This window comes from Oryctolagus cuniculus, chromosome 1, assembly GCF_964237555.1.
Source record: "Oryctolagus cuniculus chromosome 1, mOryCun1.1, whole genome shotgun sequence".
NCBI lineage: Eukaryota > Metazoa > Chordata > Mammalia > Lagomorpha > Leporidae > Oryctolagus > Oryctolagus cuniculus.
This window is the reverse complement of record NC_091432.1, coordinates 167968293-167992331: the sequence shown is the minus strand read 5'-3', so window position 1 is coordinate 167992331 and position 24039 is coordinate 167968293. Positions and strand designations below refer to the sequence as shown.

Below are 24039 nucleotides of genomic sequence, written 5' to 3'. Positions count from 1 at the left end.
AGTTTATGTTGTCCGATATTAAGATGGCTACGCCCGCTCTTTTTTCATTTCTGTTGGCATGGTATATCTTTTTCCAGCCTTTCACTTTCAGTCTGTATGGATCTTTGTTGGAAAGATGTGTTTCTTGTAAGCAGCAAATAGATGGGTTTTGTTCCTTAACCCAATCAGCCAATCGGTGTCTTTTAACTGGACAGTTCAGGCCATTCACGTTCAATGTGACTAATGATAAGTAGTAGCTTTGCCCTGCCATTTGCCAAAGATATGTTCTAATATATGCTTTGAATTCCCTGTGATCTTTTGCTGTGAGGTTTCCTTCCTTTACCTTCTTTCATATTGATGACCGTGTTTCTGTGTTTCTGTGTGTAACACATCTTTAAGCATCTTTTGCAGGGCTGGACGAGTGGCAACAAATTCTTTCAATTTCTGTTTGCTATGAAAAGTCTTTATTTCACCTTCATTCACAAATGAGAGCTTAGCAGGATATAATATTCTGGGCTGGCAGTTTTTCTCTCTTAGTACCTGGGCTATATCTCGCCACTCCCTCCTAGCTTGTAGGGTTTCTGATGAGAAGTCAGCTGTGAGTCTGATTGGAGATCCTCTGAGAGTAATCTGACGTTTCTCTCTTGCACATTTTAGGATTTTTTCTTTATGTTTCACTGTGGAGAGTTTAATTACCACGTGTCGTGGTGAGGATCTCTTTTGGTCATGTTTATTAGGGGTTCTGTGAGCTTCCTGTACTAGGATTTCTCTGTCCTTCTCCAAACCTGGGAAATTTTCTGCTAATATCTCACTAAAAAGGCCTTCTAATCCTTTCTCCCTCTCCATGCCTTCAGGAACTCCTAGAACCCGGATGTTGGGTTTTTTAATAGTATCCTGCAGATTCCCGACAATATGTTTTAGATTTCTAATTTCCTCTTCTTTTCTTTGGTCTGACTGTATCCTTTCCTGTTCTCTGTCTTCTAAGTCCGATATTCTCTCTTCTGCTTCACCCATTCTGTTTGTAAGGCTCTCTATTGTGTTTTTCATTTGATCTATTGAATTCTTCACTTCAGTCACTATCACAGTTTCCTGTTGTACTAGTTGTTTCGTTTCATTTTGATTCCTCCTTAATATTTCATTTTCACGAGAGAGATTTTCTATCTTGTCCATTAAGGATTTCTGTAGTTCAAGAATTTGTTTTTGAGAACTTCTTAATGTTCTTATCAATTTTTTGAGATCTGCTTCTTGCATTTCTTCTAACTCATCATCTTCATAATCTTGAATTGGGGTGTCTTTTTCATTTGGGGGCGTCATGGTGACTTCCTTGTTTTTATTACCTTGGTTTTTGCGTTTGTTATTCGGCATATTGGAGATATTTGGTTTCTTCACTGTGGTGCTTTTTCTTGTTATACTAAGACTCTATATTAAGTGGACTGTCTGTTTTTGATGGAGCCTTAGGGCTTGAGATGGATGTGGCCTGAGAGTTCTGGTGTGCCAAAGGTGACACTCCCAGGTTAGGCGTGGTAGATCTCTCTCTCTCTCTCTCTCTTTCTTTTTTTGATTCAAAAGGGAAGTAATTCCGCACAGCTGAACGAAGTTGGAGGTAGTTAGCAGGCAAATGATATACCCACAGGAGCCAGAGATCGGAAGCTATTTCCCAAGGACCACACAGGGAATCTGTTCTGCCCTCAGGGTGGGCTCAGATTCTCCTTCAGTCTCCCACTGGGTTGCCAAAGTTACGGAATTGTAGCGTCTCTGGAGAGTACTCACGTGAATTCCGTGAGTTCTCTCCCCCACCGTCTCTTTTTTCACAGTCTCAGTTCAGTAGCACCACAAATTTACTAGGTCCTAATCTCCTGTTAATTCGCCCCGCCCAGAGTCAGGTTTTTCTGCTAGGCTCAGGGCCGGTGCAGACCTGAGGTCGCTCTGCTTATGACGTATGTCCAAGATGGCGCCTGCTCTTTGCCTTGCTCGCCCTTGAGAGGTGAGCGGAGAGAGAGAAACCCGTGTCCATACCAGTCACCTTTTTTTTTTTTTCTCTCTCTCTCTCTTCCAGTTAGCCTGGAGAACCCCCCCCCAGGGGGGTCATTCCTTCTAGTCTCCTCTCTTCGCTTGCCTGCCGGTGTCTCGATTTATTGAGGTTCAGCTCACCTCGCGTTCCAGTGCTGGTGTGTTGAGTCTGCCACTGGTGTCCCGAACTGTGGGCTCCCACGCTTTCCACGCAGGTCCACTGTGAATCACGCGTTCTGGAAGAGTTTCTTCTGCTGTTTCCTCCCCTACTCTTCCTTGCATCTGCAGTATCTCCACTTTTATTAAACTGTCTCTCCCCGGACTATCAGTGTGCTCCCTTCCTATTCCACCATCTTGCCTCAAGCCAGAAAACAGTTTTAGTAAAATGTATTTTATTCATTTATAGTTAAATGACTTCTAATGGGAAAGCCAGAATGACAGATACGAGTCAGTGGGCAAGAAAATCTGAGAGCAGGGAAATAGGGTATTCAGAGAAAATTTTTCCTTTTATGAAAGTATTCTGAGGCATTTGAAACACTATTATTGAGTTTAACAGACTCAGTCTCCGCAAGTGAATGAGAAGGTTTCTTCACTCACTGTGATGAAATGAACAGATATTCTATACCTTCCAAACAGCAGTACAAACATTGCCATAAAAACTAATAAATAATTTCTTAGAAATTGCTGAGACAAAAATAAAGAGGTTTCATATTTATACAGATGCTCACAACTTGCCTTAGATCGGTCATCAGTTTTCTTCTCTATTGATCAATTCATTTCCAAATGATTTTCTCTGTCAAATGCTTTCTGGAATCCTCTTTGCTTTTTGAAAAAGAATAATGCTAATCACATCTATTAGCAGATCTTAAAAAAAAAGTAATTTAAGCAAACTCCATTTTATGAGGGATTACCTCAATTCTATTCAAAGTTGTTGCTATGAAATCAGTCCTTGCCAAATATCACGAGAATTATATATTTAACTAAAGTTGTAGTGCAGCATGTCTGGCTAGCTGGTAAAGTACTTGAGAATTGTTGGAGAACACTTAGAAGGGAGTAATCCAAGATATTTTAAGATTGGTATCTATATTTGTAATGCTTACTTTTACTTATTAGAAAGGGAGGGAGGGAGGGAGGGAGGGAGGGAGGGAGGGAGGGAGGGACAGAGAGAGAGACAGAGAGAGAGAAGCCAAGATGTTTTGGCAGGAAGCCAGACTGGAAGTAGAGTTGCTGGGGTATAAAACAGGCACTTTGATATGGGACATGGGCATCCCAAGTGGCAGTTTAACCTGCCTTACCACACGCTTGTCCTGAGATTGTTATATTGAGTCAGCTACAAGTAAATATAAAAAATAATGTGTTAAGCTTTACAAATATCTGCAAATCATAATTGACACCTTTAGGTTCTTACAAAAGAAAAGGTTAATGTTGAAAGTCAAGTAGGGGGGAATAAAACATGATGGCTGAGGTATAATTTTTTTGGGAGGGGATCATTAGAAATTACTTTTTTTGTGACCACGTGGACATCTCATACATACCTTCTTTCCAACAAGCAAACAGTGGTCCTAACTAACAGCAAACTGGGTCTGAGAAATTCTGGAATTTTAGGGAAAGGCTTTTGTGTACTACGGTGAGTTATTTTTACTTTTTGTCCTCTGTTTCTTTCCTCAAATCCTTTCTCCCTTGTGAGAAGTGCTGGTGCCCTGGGGCGACATAAATAGGCCTCAAGAACAAACAAAGTTGGGCCAATTTGCTCCTGCCACCTCCAGGAAGTGATTCAGTGGGCCAAGAGCAACTGCCAGCCACACAAAGGCCAGATTCACCAGCAAATGGTGTGGATGCCAGTTGGGTCATTTCAGACATATGCAGTATTTCTCTAGTTCCTTAAAAGACTATCAAAATTGGACAGAGTGAAAAAAAATTAGACACACTACACAAACTGTTTATTTTTCCTTTAAATTTGTTTGAGTGACTGCAAATACTCTCTCTGATGGAAAAGATACATATGCACATGGGATCAATGTTATTTTTAACTCAGTTTTTTTAGGGAAATTTGCAATGATGATGTGGTAGACTATTCCACGATACATATTTCCCACCAGATACCGAGAACTAGTAAAACAGTCATTAGTGTTTTAAGGGTTATTTCCAAAAATTTATGTATATTTATCCAAGTTAGGACCTTCAAATGCACTTGGAGTACTTAAAACTGTAATGTAACTAAAAAATGCTGAGATGGCATGACTGATCTTCAAAAAATCATCTGCAAAGCTGACTGCTTGCTCCGCACTGGCCTGCCTCCCTGAGCGCTGTGGGCATGTGGCTATCATCCTGCTTTTCATCTGCCAAAAAGGCTGAAGAACAACTGCATTTTATACTTTATTTAAAATCTAAAAAATGGTGAACAGTGACAGGTAAGTGTCAATTCCGTACACATGGTTGCAAACATCAAAGATTTACATAGTCACAAGTTCACAGATCTTCCCCAGCAGCAAAGAGTTCAGTCTATGTTGTTAAAGTCTTCCGGGATTCCCAAATTTTTATCAATTTTATTTTCTTCCAATCAAAATTTTCTTTTGGCCCAAGATTTTATTGCAACTATGTTATCAGTCTATCTGTTACCAGCTTCTTTGGCTATTTTATTTGCTTGACGTATTTCTTCCACAACTTGTGGATCACATTCCTCATAATTTCTCCACTTGTGCTTTTAGCTGCTCCCTTTCTTCTGGCAGTGAAGAAAGCTCTTTTGCTATCATGGCTCGTTCTTCCATCTCGTGTAGGCCAATTTTAGCTTTCTCCATGTTTTCCTGTGGTTTGCATACTTCTGGTTTCCTTCAGACAACTGGGATTCCAGAACCTCCACCTTGCGATTCCTTGCATGAAGAGCTTTCCTAGGAAAAGCCCAGTAGTAACTCGACGTTCCAATCCTCTCACAGTCAACCACACCATCATCAACTAAACTCTGGGGGATGTCTTTTCCTGACGTGGTAGTAACACTGTTTTCTTTGGGAGCAATCTTCTCCATGTCTTTTCGTTGAAACACATCTTTTTTTTTTTCCTTTAACTTAACAGGTAGAGTCAGAGAGAGAGAGAGACAGAGAGAAAGGTCTTCCTTCCGTTGGTTCACGCCACAAATGGCTGCTACGGCTGGTGCTGCGCTGATCTGAAGCCAGGAGCCAGGTGCCCCCTCCTGGTCTCCCATGTGGGTGCAGGGCCCAAGCACTTGGGCCATCCTCCACTTCCCTCCCACGCCACAGCAGAGAGCTGGACTGGAAGAAGAGCAACCGGGAATAGAACCCGGTGCGCATATGGGATGCTGGCGCTACAAGCGGAGGACCAACCAAGTGAGCCACGGCACCGGCCCCTGAAACACGTCTTTTGTCTCGAAAAATATTTCCATCATGTGGGTTTTCTTTTCTTTTGCACTTAATCCTTTCATCTTTGACATGGCGCCAGTGGCTCAGCTTCCTGTGGTGGGGCATGTGCTTTCAGCAGGGGGTGGAGCGGGTTTCTGAGGTATCAATTTTATATACCCTTGCTAATTTTTCATGTGTTCTATTGCAATTCTACAAGACTTACTGAGAACCTTAGACAAATTACAAAATATATTTCCCTACCCATATATACTTGTTTTTCACCATTTTCATTACTATACCTTTATATTACTGACATTCTTTTGTAATTTTATTTTAAACATCACTTACATTTAAACAGAAACACAGATCACTAAAAGTGCATGAACACAGAACACAATATGTAGTTTTCACTTAAGCACTTACATGAATGAGGCTGTTTTTAAGTTTCTTCACTGACAACCCATTTTAGCCATGGAACAAATTAAGAGTAGTAAAGATGTAAACATCCAAATTTAAACATGAAAATCTGACAGACAAAAAAGGAAAAGGAAGTATCTTCACTACCAAACAGATTAATAAATTTGCACTCAAATACTCTGAGGCATATCAAAACACCTACCTCAGAGGTTGCAGTCATTTGAGAGGTGTCAATCCATGTTCAGTGCTGAGACTGTCTGTTGCACTTACAGCATATATAAAGCAGCATTACACTACTAGGGTTCCCATTTGAGAAACAGATTTAAGCTTTATGCTACAACTTGACAATTTAACTAATAGCTAATAACTAATAGCTAATGCAGTGACAATTACTCATTTCATATTTTTTTCTTCTGAAACTCAATAAACAAGTTATTTAAGCACATGGAATAATGCCATGTCTTCTTCCTTATAATAATAAATTTCAAAATTCAAATACTTTGTATCATGGAAACTTTACCTAGCTGTACAGAGGTTCTCAAACACAGTACAGTCATAAAGTTTCTCCTCTGAGATTCCATTAATTTATAGTTTTTACAGATAAATGCAGGACACTACTCCAGATTATTGGGCAACAAAAATGTCAGTGTGCCACTACCTGTGTATGAAATCTAAATACCCTACAGTTTCTATTTTTTTATTTATTTAATGAGCATAAATTTCCAAAGTACAGCTTATGGATTACAATAGCTTCCTCCTCCCCGTAACTTCCCTCCCACCCACAATGCTCCCTCTCCCACTCCCTCTCCCCCCCTCCCTTCACATCAAGATTAATTTTCAATTATCTTTATATACAGAAGATCAATTTAGCGTATATTAAGTAAAGATTTCCACATTTTGCTCCCACACAGAAACACAAAGTGTAAAATACTATATGAGTACTAGTTATAGCATGAATTAATGCTATACAGTTTCAATAAGCAAGTTTTTTTCTTATTCTTCACTAACTAGTTCAAATATAATATGTAATGCTTTAAATTTTTATAGACACCTTATTAAATTGATTAAATGTATCTAAAATACCATTGGTGGGTCAAATATTAACCAAAAAAATGACATTAGGAGTATTTTTATTGGCTGGCACCGTGGCTCACTAGGCTAATCCTCCACCTGAGGCACCGGTACTCTGGGTTCTAGTCCCAGTTGGGACGCCAGTTCTGTCCCGGTTGCTCCTCTTCCAGTCCGGCTCTCTGCTATGGCCCGGGAGGGTAGTGGAGGATGGCCCAAGTGCTTGGGCCCTGCACCCGCATGGGAGACGAGGAGGAAGCACCTGGCTCCTAGCTTCGGATCGGCGCAGTGCGCCAGCCGTAGCGGCCATTTGAGGGGTGAACCTATGAAGGAAGACCTTTCTCTCTGTCTTTGTCTCTCTCACTGTCTAACTCTGCCTGTCCAAACAAACAAACAAACAAAAACATAAGAGTATTTTTATGAGTATATTTTTCCTAACTAGAAAAGCTATCAGATTCATAATGAACACAGATAAAATGACACTTTAATAAGTGTAAATGCATGAGTAGAGGATGGCTCAAGTCCTGCACTCGCGTGGGAGAAGCTCCTGATTCCTGCCTCAGATCGGTGCAGCTCTGACCACTGGAGCCAACTTGGGGTGAACCAGCGGATGGGATGGAAGACCGACCTCTCTCTCTCTCTCCCTCTCTCTCTCTCTCTGCCTCTCCTCTCTCTGTGTAAGTCTGACTTTCAAATAAATAAGTAAATCTTAAAAATGAATGAGTAAGTGCATAAAGCACAGAAAAGGAGAGAAGGATTTCTGGAGAAAAATTTAGTGAATACTTGAATTTTGGATGCCTCAAATGAAAAAGGGTTCACAGTGCCTGTAAGCACTATCATTATTTTCATCCTTTAGTAGTTCAAGCCTTTATTTCATTTCTAGTTTTATCCAGAAATAAAAACCTAATTTATTACATAATATATCTTATCAATTTCGGTTTTCAAGTATTCAAGAAATGCAAACCAAGCATTTTCTTTTGTGGCAACAACACACTTATGGACTAAGCTTCAAAGACAGGGAAAAATTCACTTAAAATAACTGATACACTCTTCTGCCCAAAGACATAAGAACTAAGACGTAACACTGTAATCACGCAAATGGTATGTAATAAGAGAAGAAAAAAGATGGTCCAACACAATCTGTGTCTTCTTTTTAAAAAGATTCAAGAACAGATTCCCAGTAACAGGATATTCTGGAATCTAAGGAACTGCAGAAGAAAAACCAGAGGAAGTTCCAGTTCCCTGCTGTTTTCCATAAATGTTCTGGTTGTTTACTTTGGATTTCCTTTGTACTTTAATGGGAGATTTTCTGCCTTTACATTCTTTCATAGTGATGACTATGTTTCTGGGTGTAGTACATCCTTAAGCATCTTTTGTAAGGCTGGACAAGTGGTGACAAATTATTTCAGTTTATGTTTGTTGTGGAAGGTCTTTATGTAACCGTTATTCATAAATGAGCGTTTTGCAAAGTACAGTATTCTGGGTTGGCACTTTTTTCTCTCTTAAGACTTGGAATATATCTCACCATTCTCTCCTAGCTTGTAGGGTTTCTGATGACAAGTCAGCTGGGAGTTTAATTGGGGATCCTCTGAAAGTAATCTGGCATTTCTTTGATGCACATTTTAGAATCTTTTCCTTATGTGTTACTATGGAGAGTAATTATAATGTGTTGTGGTGAGGTGTCGCTCCCCCTCTTCCTGGAGAAACGACACAGGACCCTGCGCTGTTCTTTTGTCTGCTCGGCCCTCCCCTGGTTTGCTGCTGGTTCTTCCCGGGTTGGCTACCGTCCACCGTCCCTTCCACCTCCGTGGAAGGGCGGTTCCCCCTGCCACTTTCCCCACTTCCACGGGGGAGCGGCACACCGCCAGCCTGCTCTCTCGGGGGCTGCTCAGGTGTTCCTCAGGTGTTCCTGGTGCATGTTGTCTCTCTCCTCCTTTATAGTCCTCTTCCACCAATCCGAACTCTGCTACCCACACGCGGAGTACGCTGCTCTCCTCCAATCAGGAGCAGGTCCTGCTATTTATTGGTTGAACTGGAGGCAGCTGAGTAGAAGCTGTTTCCTCCTCTCCCAGCGCCATATTGTGGGAGAGCAGATGCATAGAATAAGTCTTAATTCCAGTAACAGTCTAGTCCGAGTTGCTCCCCACAGTGAGGATCTTTTTTTTTTTTTTTCTGACTGAGTTAGACAGTGAGAAAGAGAGGCAGAGAGAAAGGTCTTCCTTCTGCTGGTTCACCCCCGAAATGGCTGCTATGGCCTGTGCGCTGCGCCGATCCGAAGCCAGGAGCCAGGTGCTTCCTCCTGATCTCCCATGCGGGTGCAGGGGCCCAAGCACTTGGGCTATCGTCCGCTGCCCTCCTGGGCCACAGCAGAGAGCTGGACTGGAAGAGGAGCAACCGGGACTAGAACCCGGTGCCCATATGAGATGCTGGCGCTGCACAGATCAACCAAGTGAGCCATGGTGCCGGCCCCAATGGTGAGGATCTTTTCTGGTCATGTCTATTAGGAGTTCTACGTGCTTCCTGTGCTTGAACGTCCCGTTCTTTCTCCACATTAGGGAAGTTTTTTGTAATTATTTCACTAAATAGGCCTTCTAATCCATTCTCTCTTTCCATGCCTTCAGGAACTCCTAAGACCTGTATGTTGGGTCATTTCATAGTATCCCATAAATCTCCAACACTGTTTGTTAGTTTTCTTTTCTTTTTCAAGCTTTTTATTCAGTGAGAGGAATACACAGGAGAGTGAGGGCGTTATTTCAGGGAGAAAGAGAATGTCTAGAAGCTAAGTTGGGTCCATTCCAGGCAGAGATCAGGTCAGGAGCGAGCCATGCGGAGCAATCCCATGGTTATGAGCAGCCACAGGTAGCTTAGCGCAGCAGCAAAGCAAACGCAGAAGGCAGGCAATCAGCCCAAAGGAGCAAGCAGCAGGAAAGCAGGGAGCGGGTGGCCCAAAGGTCATGCGCCCATGGGGCAACAAGGGAAGGCTGTGTTTTAGTTTTCTAATTTCTTCCTCTTTTTGTTTTTTTCGGCCTCACTGTAAAATGTCCCGAGATTTGTCTTCTGACTCACATATTCTTTCTTCTGCCTCACCGAGTTTGTTGCTACAGCTTTCCACTGCATTTTTTACTTGTTCTGTTGAAATCTTCATTTCCAATGTTTCATTTTGATTTTTCTTTAAAATACCAATTTCTTGGGAAAAATGTTCATTCACGCCATGTATGGATTTCTTTAATTTGTGGATTTGCTTCTGATTACTTCTAAGTAATCCTAGAATCAACTTTTTGAATTCCATTTCCAGCACTTCTTCAATCTCTTCACTTTAACATTCCAGTACTAAGTGTTGAATTCCTTTGGAGGCTTCACGTTGTCTTCCTTACTCTTGTTTCCTGAGTTGCTGTGTTTATTTCCGGGCATTTGTAGAGACACTTGTTAGTTTTTTTCCCCTGTGATGGCTTTTATCTTTGGAGTATGCCTCTGTGGATAGTGGAGTGTCTGCTCTTTCAAAGAATATCTTGAAGCATGTGCTGGGTATGGCCAGGGAGCTCTGTTCAGTGCTCCAGGGTGAGAGGAGTGTCCTAAATGACACCAATATGGGGCATGGTGAATCTCTCTCTCTCTCTCTCTCTCTCTCTCTCTCTCTCTCTCTCTCTTTTATCAGAGAGGAGGATTAATCTATTCTTTTGGCGTAGTCTCATGCTCACCTTTTCTCTCCCAAGGAGACCAATGCCGGGTTCCTAGCCCTAGTGATATAATATTTGTTTGCACTGCCACCAGAACCACACAAAGGATCTATGAAGTCCTCTGTCTGAGCATGGATTCCCACAGCAATGAACCTCATCAGGGAATCAGGGAGCTCCGAGCATGTGGAGCCACCCACAGTGACTACCCAAAGACCCAGCCACACCCTGCACCCTCCCACACAGCCACAGTGTTTTCACAGTCCCAGCACACAAGGCTCTCACAGCTATGAGCACCCATTCTCTAGTCAGTTCTCCCAGCCAGACTCAGGCATCTTGCTAGGCACGTGGACACAAGCTGGTTCAGGGCATTAAGTGTGTCCAAAATGGCACCTGCCTTCTCTCGGCTAGTTACAGGACATCAGCACTGGTTGGTCAGGTAGAAAGAAATGTGTCCCCCAACTTTGTGTCCTCCAGGTTGGCATGGACACTGTCCCTCACAGGGCTCCAAGCCATCCTCACACCAGGCTCTTCCCTTAGCTTTATTGCCAGTGGCTTCTGTTGCTGCCACCCGGTTTCAACTCATTCTCCAAAGCTCGTGCTGAGGCTCTCAGTTGCTGGAGTCCTGAATTATGCATGCCCACACCCTCCACATAGATCCACAGTGTCCCTCTAATTTGCATGGCATTTCCTCTACTGTTTTCTCCCTAACTCTCCCCTGAGATTGGGCTCTCTCTACTTTTTTTCTTTTAACTTTCTCCCCCTAGATTATAGCAGTAAGCTCTCTTTTATTCCACCATCTTGGCGTCTCAGGAATAGTATCACTTTAACTCGTTATAACACAAAGTATTAAATTTCTCACTTACACTAAAGAGTGGTGTATCTAGAAATTTTAACTTTATCAATGTCTTCAGCACTGTACCAATTACAAATTCTTCGACACTTTCTAGGTTACTCTAATGCTCTAGACCATTACAGAGAATTTGAGCTGGAGTAATTACCTAGTTCGGGAATGGGACCGTGGACAGTTAGAAGATCTGAAGAAACAGTCACCGAATTGAGAACGGACGTCTACATTATAGGGAAAGGACTTTATTCAAATGTCAGTTTTTGCTAGGAAATAAGCATAACTCTTTAATCCTGTGGAAACTTAGCAGTTTTAGTAAAGGAATGAATGAGAAATACATGGTAAAGGGGCATGAGATTACTGAAAACAAATTTAAAAGTCCTACACACCAAAATATACCTTCACACACAAGATCACTCCATTTTTCTCTTTCTAGGGTATAAGCAGCTAACCTTTTCTACCTGAACACCAGAACTAAAGAGGGTACAAAAAGTTGACAGACAACTGGGGGCTGTTGCAGGCATTTTGGGAGTGGACGTACCGGTGGGAGCTCAGTCTCTCTTTAAAAGGGTAGACAGAGGAATTAGGCACTATCACAATAGGATTACCCCAGAGCCCTCTCTAAAACACTGGTTCCTGAGATCTTTGCCCAATATGCCCTCACACTGCCTCTTTCTGCCTGCTCTCCCATTCACAATCTTTCTGTGGATTCTTTTTCCTAACCCATCACAACTACTCCACTTCCCCTCCTCTAGGAGTGGATCACTCTAAGGTCCTCTTGTGGAATCCCTGACTACCCCTCTGTATGTTGCAGAATCTTTAATCATAGAAGCCTAGCCTTTGCTTGGTTCTACTAACCTGGGTGCTCAGTACATTTTATATTCTATGGCCAAGTCCTAGTAGTTCCCCCAACAGAGAAGCTAAAATACCTCATTATGAGGTCCCTAAATTTCCTTCAACCACCATGCACTGAGTAGCTACTGTGGACTTGCCACTTTCCCAAAATAACTCAGTCTAGTAGGGGAAACCCACAAGTACAAGGTTATAACAGGATGGTGTTGTGGTGTAGCAGGTAATGGTGCTGCCTGCGTCACTGGCATCCCAGTTGGTGCCAGTTTGAGTCCTAGTGGCTCCACCCCTGATCAGCCCCCTGCTGATGGTGTGGGAGAAGCAGCAGGAGAAGCAGCAGGAGATGGCCCAAGTGTCTGGGCTCCTACCACCCGTGTTGGAGACCTGGATGAAGCTCCTGTCTCCAGCCTGACTCAGCGTTGGCCACTGCAGCCATCTGGGGTGTGAACCAGCAGGTGGAAGATCTCTCTCTCTCTCTCTCTCCCTCTCCCTCTCCCCCTCCCCCCCCCACTTCCACTCACACTCTTCCTCTCTCTCCCTGTTTTGTTCTCTCTCTGAAACTCCGACTCTCAAAATAAGTATTTTTGAAAAGGTTATGACTACTGTGATTTTAGGAGCAGACTGTGGAAGGATTCCCAAGGAGCTTAGCACCCACATACGACTGTGAGGTGCTCCTAGTCTCTCAACATAGCATAGGCACTGGGTCTCAAACTGCCTAGCTGGAGTCCCACAGGGAGCTGGCTCAGGGAACATCTCAGCCTCTCTGTGGACAAGACAGTCAAGTGAGATGGTACAAATTCTGAGCACCCAAGGAATATGGCAGTCTTATGGGCTGAGACTGGGAACTCTGTGAGTGCATGAGAGAGTGCAGGTTGTAGCTGGGTCTCCGGGCAATCACTGTGTGTGGCTACACATGCTCAGAGCTCCCTGATTGCCATAGGTGGGTCTCTGCAACAGGATCCATGCTCATACTGTGGACTGCACAGATCCTTGTGCAGTTCTTAGGGCAGCACAGATGATCATTGCACCCACTGTGGGCTAACACTTCCACATTGATGACCTTTGAATACAGGAGCGGAGGGTGTGATTATGACAACAAAGGTGGTCAGACCCTCTCTGCTGATAAAAAAAAGATCTACCAAGCCCAACTTGGGTGTCACCCTGGATAATCGCCCAACCCTGGAGCACTGACAAGATCTTCCTGGCCACACCCAGCACATGCCTCTGGGTATTCATGGAAAGAGAAAACATTCCACTAAGCCACAGAGGAAGATAAAGAGACTACAAAGATAAAAGCCATCAGAGGAAAAATAATAACAAAAACGTATTTCAACAAATACTTAAACTCAGAAATTCAAGAAACAAAAACAGGGATAACCGCATGACCCAGCCAAAGGAACAGAACAAAGCATCAATATTAGAATATTAAGATGAAGAAACAGATGGAATGCCTGAAATAGAATTCAATAGAATAATCACAGGATTACTCAAGAAGCAATGAGAAGCAAATCTATGAATTAAAGAAATCCATACATGACATGAATGAAAAATTTTCCAATGAAATTGAGATTTTAAAGAGAAATCAAAATGAAATATTAGAAAAGTAGAATTCAATATGTCAAATAAACAATTCAGGGGAAAGTTTTAACAACCGACTTGGTGAGGCAAAAGAAAGAAAATCCAAGCTAGAAGAAAAGCTTTGGAAATTTTTCAGACAGTAATAAAAAAAGAAAGAAAGAAGGGGCTGGTGTTGTGGTGTAGTGGGTTAAAGCCTGGCGTGTAGTGACAGCATCCCATATGGTGCCAGTTCGAGTCCTGGCTGCTCCACTTCTGATCCAGCTCTCTGCTATGGCTGGGAAAGCAGTAGAAGATGGCCCAAGTCCTTGGGCCCCTGCACCCGGGTGGGAAACCCTGAAGAAGCTCCTTGCTCCTGCTTTGGATTGGCACAGCTCCAGCCATTGCAGCCATTTGAGGGGTGAACTGGCAGAAGGTTCTATGTGTCTCTACTTATCTCTAACTCTACCTCTCAAATAAATACATTTTGAAAAATATAAATATTAGATTCTAAAATGTGCACAAGAGTATTCCAGATTACTTTTAGAGGATCTCCTTTTAGACTCACAGCTGACTTATCAAAAACCCTATAGACTAGGAGAGAATGGAGAGATACAGCCCAAGTCTCATGAGAAAAAAAAAAAAAACCTGTCAACCAATGACACTGTACTGTGCAAAGCTCTCATTTATGAATGAAGGTGAAATGAAGACCTTCCATAACAAACAGAAATTGAATTTGTTACCACTTGTCCAGCCTAACAAAAGATGCTTAAGGATGTGCTGCACACAGAAATACAAAAAGACAGTCCTGATTATGGAAGAATGTGGAGGCAGAAAAACTCCCAATACAAAGGAACTCCAAACCAAACAATAGGAATATACACAGAAAAATAGCAGGGCCACGTTGTTATTTATCAATAGTAACCTTGTATGTAAATGGCCTAAACTCTCTAGTTAAAACATACAGACTGGCAGAATGGATTAATAAACAACCCATTTATTAACTGCCTACAAGAAACACATCTCACCAACAAAGATACATATAACTGAAAGTGAAAGGATGGAAAAAGATAGTCCATGCTAACGCAAAGCAAAAAAGAGCAGTGCAGCCATTATAATATCAGACAAAATGGACTTCAACACAAAAATGTTAAGAGACAAAGAAGGCCGGCGCCGCAGCTCACTAGGCTAATCCTCCGCCTTGCAGTGCCAGCACACCGGGTTCTAGTCCCGGTCGGGGCACCAGATTCTGTCCTGGTTGCCCCTCTTCCAGGCCAGCTCTCTGCTGTGGCTTGGGAGTGCAGTGGAGGATGGCCCAGGTGCTTGGGCCCTGCACCCCATGGGAGACCAGGATAAGTACCTGGCAACCACTATCAGATCAGCGTGGTGCGCCGGCTGCAGCACGCTGGCCACGGTGGCCATTGGAGGGTGAACCAAAGGCCAAAGGAGGATCTTTCTCTCTGTCTCTCTCTCACTGTCCAATATAGCTGTCAAAAGAATTTAAAAAAGGACAGAGACAAAGAAGATACTACGTAATGATCAAAAGGTCCATTCAACAGGAAGATGTGACTACAATAAATGTATATGCACCCAATTATAGGGAGCCTGGCTATTTAAAAGAAATGTTAGTGGATCTAAAGGGAGACATAGACTCCAATACAATAGTAATAGGGACTTCAACAGACCACTTTATGAATGGACAAATCATCCAGACAGAAAATTCACAAAGCAACAACAGAGCTGGGGCTGGCACTGTGGCGCAGAGGGCTAAAGCCCTGGCCTGAAGTGCCAGCATCCCATGTGGGTGCCGGTTCTAATCCTGGCTGCTCCTCTTCCGATCCAGCTCTCTACTGGGATAGCAGTAGAAGATGGCTGGGATAGCAGTAGAAGATGGCCCAAGTGCTTGGGCCCTTGCACCGATGTGAGAGACCTGGAAGAAGCTCCTGGCTTCATATTGGCACAGCTCTGGCCGTTGTGGCCATCTGGAGAGTGAACCTGTGGATGGAAGACCTCTCTCTTTGTCTCTACCTCTCTCCCTCTAACTCTGTCTTTCAAATAAATAAAATAAATTTTAACAACAGAGCTAATTGACACCATGAACCAAATGGACCTAACTAATATATAGAGAACTTTTCATCCCACAGTTGCAGAATACACATTCTTCTCATGAGTGCATGGAACTTTCTCTAGGATAGACCACATGCTAGGCCACAAAGCAAGCCTCAGCAAATTAAAAAAATAATTTAAAAATGAAAATTTTATCACACATCTTTTCTGACCACAAAGGAATGAAGCTGGGAATATTTTTTAACTTTTATTTAGTAAATATAAATTTCCAAAGTACAGTTTATGGATTACATTGGCTTTCCCCAGCCCCCCTCCCCCCGGTAACTGGGAATTAACAACTCAAGAATCTCTAGAACATATGCAAACACATGGAGACTGAACAACATACTCCTGAATGAACAGTGGGTCATAGAAAAAATCAAAAGAGAAATCAAAAATTTTCTGGAAACAAATGAAGATGACAATACAACATATCAAACTTAGGAGATACATCAAAAAAGCAGTGTTAAGAGGGAGTTGATAGCCATCAGTGTGGAACGTAAAAGTAGTAGAAAGAATGAATTAAAATTAGAGAAGAAATAAACAAAATTGAAACAAAAATACAAAGGATCAGTAAAATTAAGAGCTTTTTTGCAAAAATAAAATGAATACACCATTGGCCCAACAGAAAAGAAAGAGGGAGAAGACCTAAATCAATAGATTCAGAGATGAAAAAAGGATATGTAGCAATATCTACCACAGAAATAAAAATAATCATCAGGAATTACTGCAACGAACTATATGCCAACAAATTAGAAAGTCTAGAAGAAATGGATACATTACTGGACACATACAAACTACCAAAATTGAGCCTGACGACACAAGTCATAGAAAACCTTAACAGACCAATAACCAAGATGGTGATGGAATCAGTAATAAAGACCTTCCCAACAAAGAAAAGACCAGGACTGAATGGCTTCACTGCTGAATTCTACCAGACATTTAAAGAAGAACTAATCTCATTTTTTCTTGAGCTATTCATAACACATGAAAGTGAAGGAGTCTTCCCAAATTCCTTCTACGAAGCCAGCACCACCTTAATTCCTAAACCAGAAAAAGATACAAAAGAGAAAGAGAATTATAGACCAACATACCAGAAAAACATAGACACAAAAATCCTCAGTAAAATACTAGCTAATCAAATGCAACAACACATCAGAGAAATCATTCACCCAGACTAAGTGGGATTTATCCCTGGTATGCAGGTATGGTTCAACATTCGTCAACCAATGAAAGTGGTATATCACATTAACAAACTGAAGAACAAAAACCATATGATTATTTCAATAGATGTAGGGAAAGCATTTGATAAAATACAACATCCTTTCATGATGAAAACCTTAAGCAAACTGGGTGTAGAAGGAACATTCCTCAATACGATCCAAGGCAATTTATGACAAACCCATAGCCAGCATCTTATTGAATGGAAGCATTCCCACTTAGATCCAGAACCAGACAAGAATGCCCACTCTCACTATTACTACTTAATACAGTCCTGGAAGTTTTAGCCAGAGCCATTAGGCAAGAAAAAGAATTTAAAGGGAAACAAATTGGAAAGGAAGAAGTCAAACTATCCCTATTTGCAGATGGCGTGATTCTATAGATAGGGAACCAAAAGATTCCACTAAGAGACTACCGGATTTCATAAACGAGTTTGGTAAAGTGGCAGGATATAAAATTAATTATAAATAATTAAATATAAAATTACACAAAAATCAATAGCCTTTGTATACACAAACAATGCCATGGCTAAGAAAGAACTTCTAAGATCAATCCCATTCACAATAGCTACAAAAAATTAAATATTACCTCAGAATAATTTTATCCAAGGATGTCAAAGATCTCTACAATGCAAATTACAAAACTTTAAAGTAAGAAATAGAAGAAAACACATACATGCAAAAATCTTCCATGTTGGTGGGTTGGAAGAATTAATATAGTCAAAATGTCCATACTACCAAATTCAGAGGCATCACAATACCAGATTTCAAGACATACTACAGGGCAGTTTTAATAATTAAACAAAGCCTGGTACTGGCACACAAACAGATGGGTAGACCAAAAGAACAGAACAGAAACTCCAGAAATCAGTCCACACATCTACAACCAACGTATCCTTGAAAAGGAGCTAAAATCAATCCCTGGAGTAAGGACAGTCTCTTCAACAAAGGAACCTAACTGATATATAAAGAACTTTTCATCCAACAGTTGCAAAATACACATTTTTCTCATGAGTGCATGGAACGTTGTCTAGGATAGACTATATGCTAAGCCAAAAAGTATGAAGCATGTGCCAAAGTATCAAGCTAGACTCCTACTTTACACCTTACATAAAAATCCACTCAAAATGGATCAATGACCTATATCTATGATGTATTACCATGAAATTACTTGAGAACACTGGGGAAGATCTGCAAGACATTGGCATAGGCAAAGACATCTTTGAAAAAGACCACAGAAGCACAGGCATTCAAAGCCAAAATTGACAAATAGTATTACATCAAGCTGAGGTGCTTCTGCACTGCTCAAGAAACACTCAGCAAAGTAAAGAGGCAACTGACAGGATGTATGAAAATATTTGCAAACTACAAAACTGTTGAAATCCTTACTTAATGTATACTAAGCTGATCTTCTGTATATTAAGATAATTGAAAATGAATCTTGATGTGAATGGAAGGGGAGAGGGAGTGGGAAATGAGAGGGTTGTGGGTGGGAGGGACGGTATGGGGGGGAAGCCATTGTAATCCATAAGTCGTACTTTGGAAATTCATATTCATTAAATAAAAAAAGAAAATGTTTGCAAGCTACAAAACTGACAAAGGATTAATATCCAGAACCTATAAAGAGCTCACAAACTCAACAAGAACAAAGCAAACAATACAGTTAAGAAATGGTCAAAGGACTTGAGTAGACAGTTTTCAAGAGAGGAAATACAAATGACCAACAGACACATGAAGAAACGCTCAGGAGCACTAGCCATCAAGGAAATGCAAATCCAAACCACAATGAGCTTTCACCTCAACCCAGCTAGAATGGCTGTCATACAGAAGTCAACCAACAATAAATGCTGGCATGCATGTGGGGAAAAGAGTACTCTATTCCACTGTGGGTGGGAATGTAAACTGGTACAGCCGCTGTGGAAGTGGAGATACCTCAGAAAGCTGAAAATAAATCTACCATATGACCCAGCAAGCCCACATTTGGGAATTGTCTTAAGGACATAAAATCAGCACATGAAAAAGTTATCTGTGTCCCCTTGTTCACTGCAGCACAATTCACAATAGCTAAGATATGGAATCAACCCAGATGTCCATCAGCTGAAGACTGCATAAAGAAATTTAGGCACATATACACTATTGAATACTACTCAGCAGTAAAAAATAAATAAATAAATAAATAAATAAATAAATAAATAAAATCCTGTATTTTGCAACAAAATGGCTGCATCTGGAAACTATTATACTTAGTGAAATAAGCCAGTTCTATAAAGACCAGGTACTATATATTTTCCACCTCCTTATCTATGTATGATTGACAGAGTATCTAAAATGTAATGTTTAGGAGTGATAATGAAATTCTGAGATTCCATGACTGTTACAGCCCTTGTCTCTACTGTTGAGGATTTGTTATGTTCTTCCCTCATACTCTTTGTTGAACTCTTTACTTAGTGTAGGGTTAATCTTATGAGTATAAAGTAAACTTAAAATAGATCTTTGTAAAAGTTAAGAGTGAGACTAAGAGAGAGTAGAGGAAGAAGGTTGGGAACATGGGCAGGAGGTAGGGTAGGATGGGAAGAATCATCACTATGTTCCTAAACCTGTATATGTGGAATACATGAAATTGGCATACCTTAAATAAAAATTTAAACAAAGAAAGAAGCTATGGAATTTAGACTACATCTTGGGGTTAACGGGAAGGTGCTGAAGGGATTACAGAGGGGTAATGATTTGTCCTTCAGAGAGAAATTTTTTGATCAACAATGGGTAATGAGAAGGGATAGGGAGCAAATCCTGGGAGTCACAAAATACACTGTGCAGCCTGAGCAGCATCCATTTCTTCTAGGAACAAAGAGGAGGAGGAGACACGTTATAGCCATGGCTGTTTTAATTACCTCCTATCCATTTTATTAGAGAGGAAGCGGTTCCTGCTTTAGGCTGTGGCTGTGCAGACCACAAACATGGAACAATTGACACTGGACAGATGACGCTGACAACAACTTATTAATCAAATATACTCAGAGTATAGAAGAAGAGAGCACTGTATGCCACGCAAGGTATCATGGAAGCTGCCACTGGGAACAGACTGAAGAAGCAAGGGCTGTGTCAGGCAGGCTTTAGAGTATCAAGAAGCTGGGGTGACTCCTGGTTAGCATAAGACGTGATTGGCTTCTTTGCAGGTTTTTGCGGGCTTGCAGAGAACTAGATTTCTCTACTTAAGGATAAATAGGAACTGTGCACGCTTCTATTGACAAGAAATGTTATTTGGCTGGAGGACCTTCTCTGCAGAACAGAGTGGAGAGGGGACATATGCCCAGGCCATTTGAAGTTGTCTCAATTTGACCAGACTGCTGGTGATCTGTGCAGTAGCTTTTGCAGGGTGAAGACGGTATGGTGTGCAATGAATAAAAACAAAGATTATTTAAAGAATGGGGGGACAGAAGGAATCTCTCTGCGAGCAGAGGAGGAACATCTCTGCCTTTCCCAGTGGCTTTTCTTTCCTCCAGATAACACTGTCTCACTGTGTCATCAAGTGGATATTTGTCCACATCGGCACAGGCCATTTCACCTATGTAGCGGTATGCATGAAGCTATCTCTCACAAGGGAGGAGAAGGAGAAACGTCCCGTGCGATAAAAGATAAAAGATCCTTGTCTATTTCTTGGAACACCATGTTCAAGGCTCTGTGGCGTGAGCCTCCCCATGAGCTAAGGCATGAGAAGACTGTTCTCTGCATCCTTGACCTTCCGAGGAATGCAGGCAAGAAACTTTCAAGGTCTTTGTGGTGTGAGCCTTCCCATGAGCCAATGCATAGAGGACTGCTCCCAGCATCCTCAGCCTTCAAAGGAAGGCAGGCACGATGCTGCTGCCTCGGTCCTCAAGAGATAGCCACGATGTTGCCCAGGTGGTCCCTGGCAGCAGACATCAAGACAGCACAGAAAATCTGGCATTAATTTTAGGGCTTATACCACAATTCACCTCTTGATGCTTTGATGTAAAGTAAGACCCCGGGAGGGACAGATACTACCAGGGAGTAGGAATAAAAGAACAATCTCTGTGGGAAGAGCAGTAGGTACATGACACGCAGCAGAGGACCACAATGGCTATAACTAGAGTTTCGAAGCCTGTGTAGAGCTGTAGGCTCCATTTGGTTGGGAACAGGCAAGAGAAAAGTTCTGTCATTTCTAGCACGATTGGCATGCTATTTAGTATCTGAACAACATTATGAAATACTTTAATATCAGTTTGTATCCAATTGAGGTGCTGCTGCACTTGGCCAGGATTGTTGATTCATATACAAGCAATTCCATGAAACTAACATATTTCTCCTTGTGTAGTTAATAGATAGTCAAAGTAAAGAAACAGTTCATCTGGACTAGGGACCCTTGGCTCTCAGTGAACAGCTGAGGAGGTCTGATGCATGTGTGAGGACAGAGGCATGGCCATTTGCTGGTTGGCAGTGAATGAGTTTTGATGGCTGGGCTAAGGCAGTGATGTTTAATGCTGTATTACTGGTGCCAAATATGGTGGTGGTACCTATGGAAAAGGAGTTCAAGAACCCAGCTCTGACTGTGGGGCAGGATTTCAGAAGAGTCTGTGGGAACTATGTAATCAGTGGGAAGGACTGAAACTTGCCTGGGACCCTCTTTAAATGAGCTTATCTTTCTTGCCATTGCTATTGCTCTTCTTTTTGGAATTGCCATTTCTTCGAGCAATCTTCTTGGCTTGTTCCAAGTGGCAGGTGGCCTCTGAAGTTCTATAGCTTCTACTGAATTCCTTTGTTCATGGCCTTCTACCTGTACCACCTCTTGGCCTCCACTGCATCCAGTCAGGACTGGCTAGCAGTTCTAAGAGAAATGCTTTTGTAAGACATGAAACTGCTCTTTTTCAGGTGACCACTCTCTGTAGGATGGGAAAGTAGCCAATTCACTGTTTAGTTGTGAGAACTGTATAAAGCCACCTACTAGGCCAAGTACAAAAATGAATTGTCCTTGAAAATTTACATTTCTCAATGAACAATTTGGAGGACAGCCCTACAAATGAGTTATTTTTAAGAGGACTATGTACCCACAAGAATACCTTTAAACCTCAGTTGTGATAAGCCTCTATCAAACTGCTTGTCTTAGTGAAAACCCATTTAAAAGCATCGCCTCTGGCTGCGGTCAGATGCTTTTTGAAGAATTACACAATGCTTACCATTTGGCCAATGCTGACTTGATCCTGTTAACAATTAGCAGTAATCTAGAAATTAGAATTATTCTATTCCACAGCTGCATTACTAACTATGAGGTTGTTATTGCTTTATTTCAAAGCTACCCTAACTTCTCCTATTCTCCAATTTACCTGGTAAAGCTGAAGATATCTGAGTAGATGATGAACACAAGCAAATACATGATTTTAGAAATGAAGCTGATGCAGGAGGCAGCTGGGGTCTGGGAGAAACAACAAGAAAAAGGAAAATTCAGAAAGAGTCAGAAAAAGCTAAAGCTGCTTTAGTTGCTTGAACTGAAATGGTTTGTTTTACTTGCTAAAGATACCAGCTTGAAAAGTAGCTAGCTTACAGACTACCTGCCTGCATGCAGGAGATAAAGACCAATCCAGGCCACATCCAAGGAGAGAGCAGCTGAAGCTCATCTTGAAAAAGACATGAGGCATTGTATCAGAGAACTTTCAGCTTGGGCCTCCCTGACAACATCTCTCCACCCCCATCTTCTGCCACAAGTTACCTGACAGTGACCCTCCTCCCTCTCTAAATTGGCTATAAATTAAGAATCCAAATTAAATTTGGGCTCTAAATTCGTCCCACAGGCAGGCTCCTACAGTTTTTTGGCTTTATAGCCCTGAACTCTTCTCAGAGGATGCTTCCATTCTCTTTGTGGAATATATTTTGCTTGATATAGTACATCTTTGTTGCCTACGCTTGCTACCTCTGTGAGTTGCATTCAACTCATTGTATGAGGCTTTGAAAAACTTGCCCTCCATGCCTACAACAAACCTATTGCACTGAAACATTTACTGTACGACTAGAAGTATTGTTTAGTGAGCATATTATCTCAAATGGTGTTGAAGTTTTTAGAAGTTTAATTAAATGGTGTTAAAACCACTTTTTACCAAATTTTGAAAATTGTTGTAGTAATTAGCATGCATTTGCTGTGGCCCTGAGTATCTAATGTATTAATAAATTCCTTTTAAAAAAGAAGCAGAAGAATAAATGATATATAATTTTGTGTTATAACATATTATTAAAACTATTCTTTCTAGGATTGTGGGATTTCACGTCTCTTTCTTTCCTTTTTTGTTCTCTCACTCTCTCTCCTTTTCTCTCTGGTCTCTGGTGATAAAAAATATAATTTCAAATTAAAATACTCAGATAACTGACTATAACCAAATTATCTCCCAGAGGAGTAGGAGGAAATTTCAATGAGGAAAGTAAATTATAAATTTTAGACATTACTGTGCAAACCTAAAATGATGCTACTGGAAATGTTAATAATTTACCAAGAGTCAGAGTATACATCATCGATTTTCTTTCTCTTGTCAACAATTTACCCATTGACCCAATACACTTTTAAGGACTGACCTAACAGACATTATGATAATTAATCTAACTACAATCTTACTTGAGTTAGAAGGTTATGTGGTAGATGTTCACACTGGAAAATTCCAAGTTATTAGAAGGTGATGTCAGTTTTAGTTCTGTTGATGTAATTTAGTGTAATGGCCACACCTTGTTCTAAGATAAAGGAATGTCTCCAAACGTAGGATGACTGACGCAGGTATACAAAATAGTTTGAGGGTGAGAAAAGAGAGAAAACACAAAAAGGGCAAGGACAGAAGAATGGGGAAATAGAGGAAAGGTGGAGAGGGTGAATCTGAGCCAAGGGAGAAAATTCTGTGGAGGTGGGTGGGGTAAGAGGTGGAGCTGGGACCAGTGACGCAAGAACTCAGTGGTAGCCCAGGGGATAT

At 41.5% G+C, this 24039-nt stretch overlaps 1 pseudogene; it reads right to left on the bottom strand.

The window, feature by feature from the left end:
* Window positions 1-4486: 4486 nt before the first annotated feature.
* LOC100341593 (meiotic nuclear division protein 1 homolog) lies at window positions 4487-23921 on the bottom strand (annotated as a pseudogene).
* Between the last annotated feature and the right edge of the window lie 118 nt (window positions 23922-24039).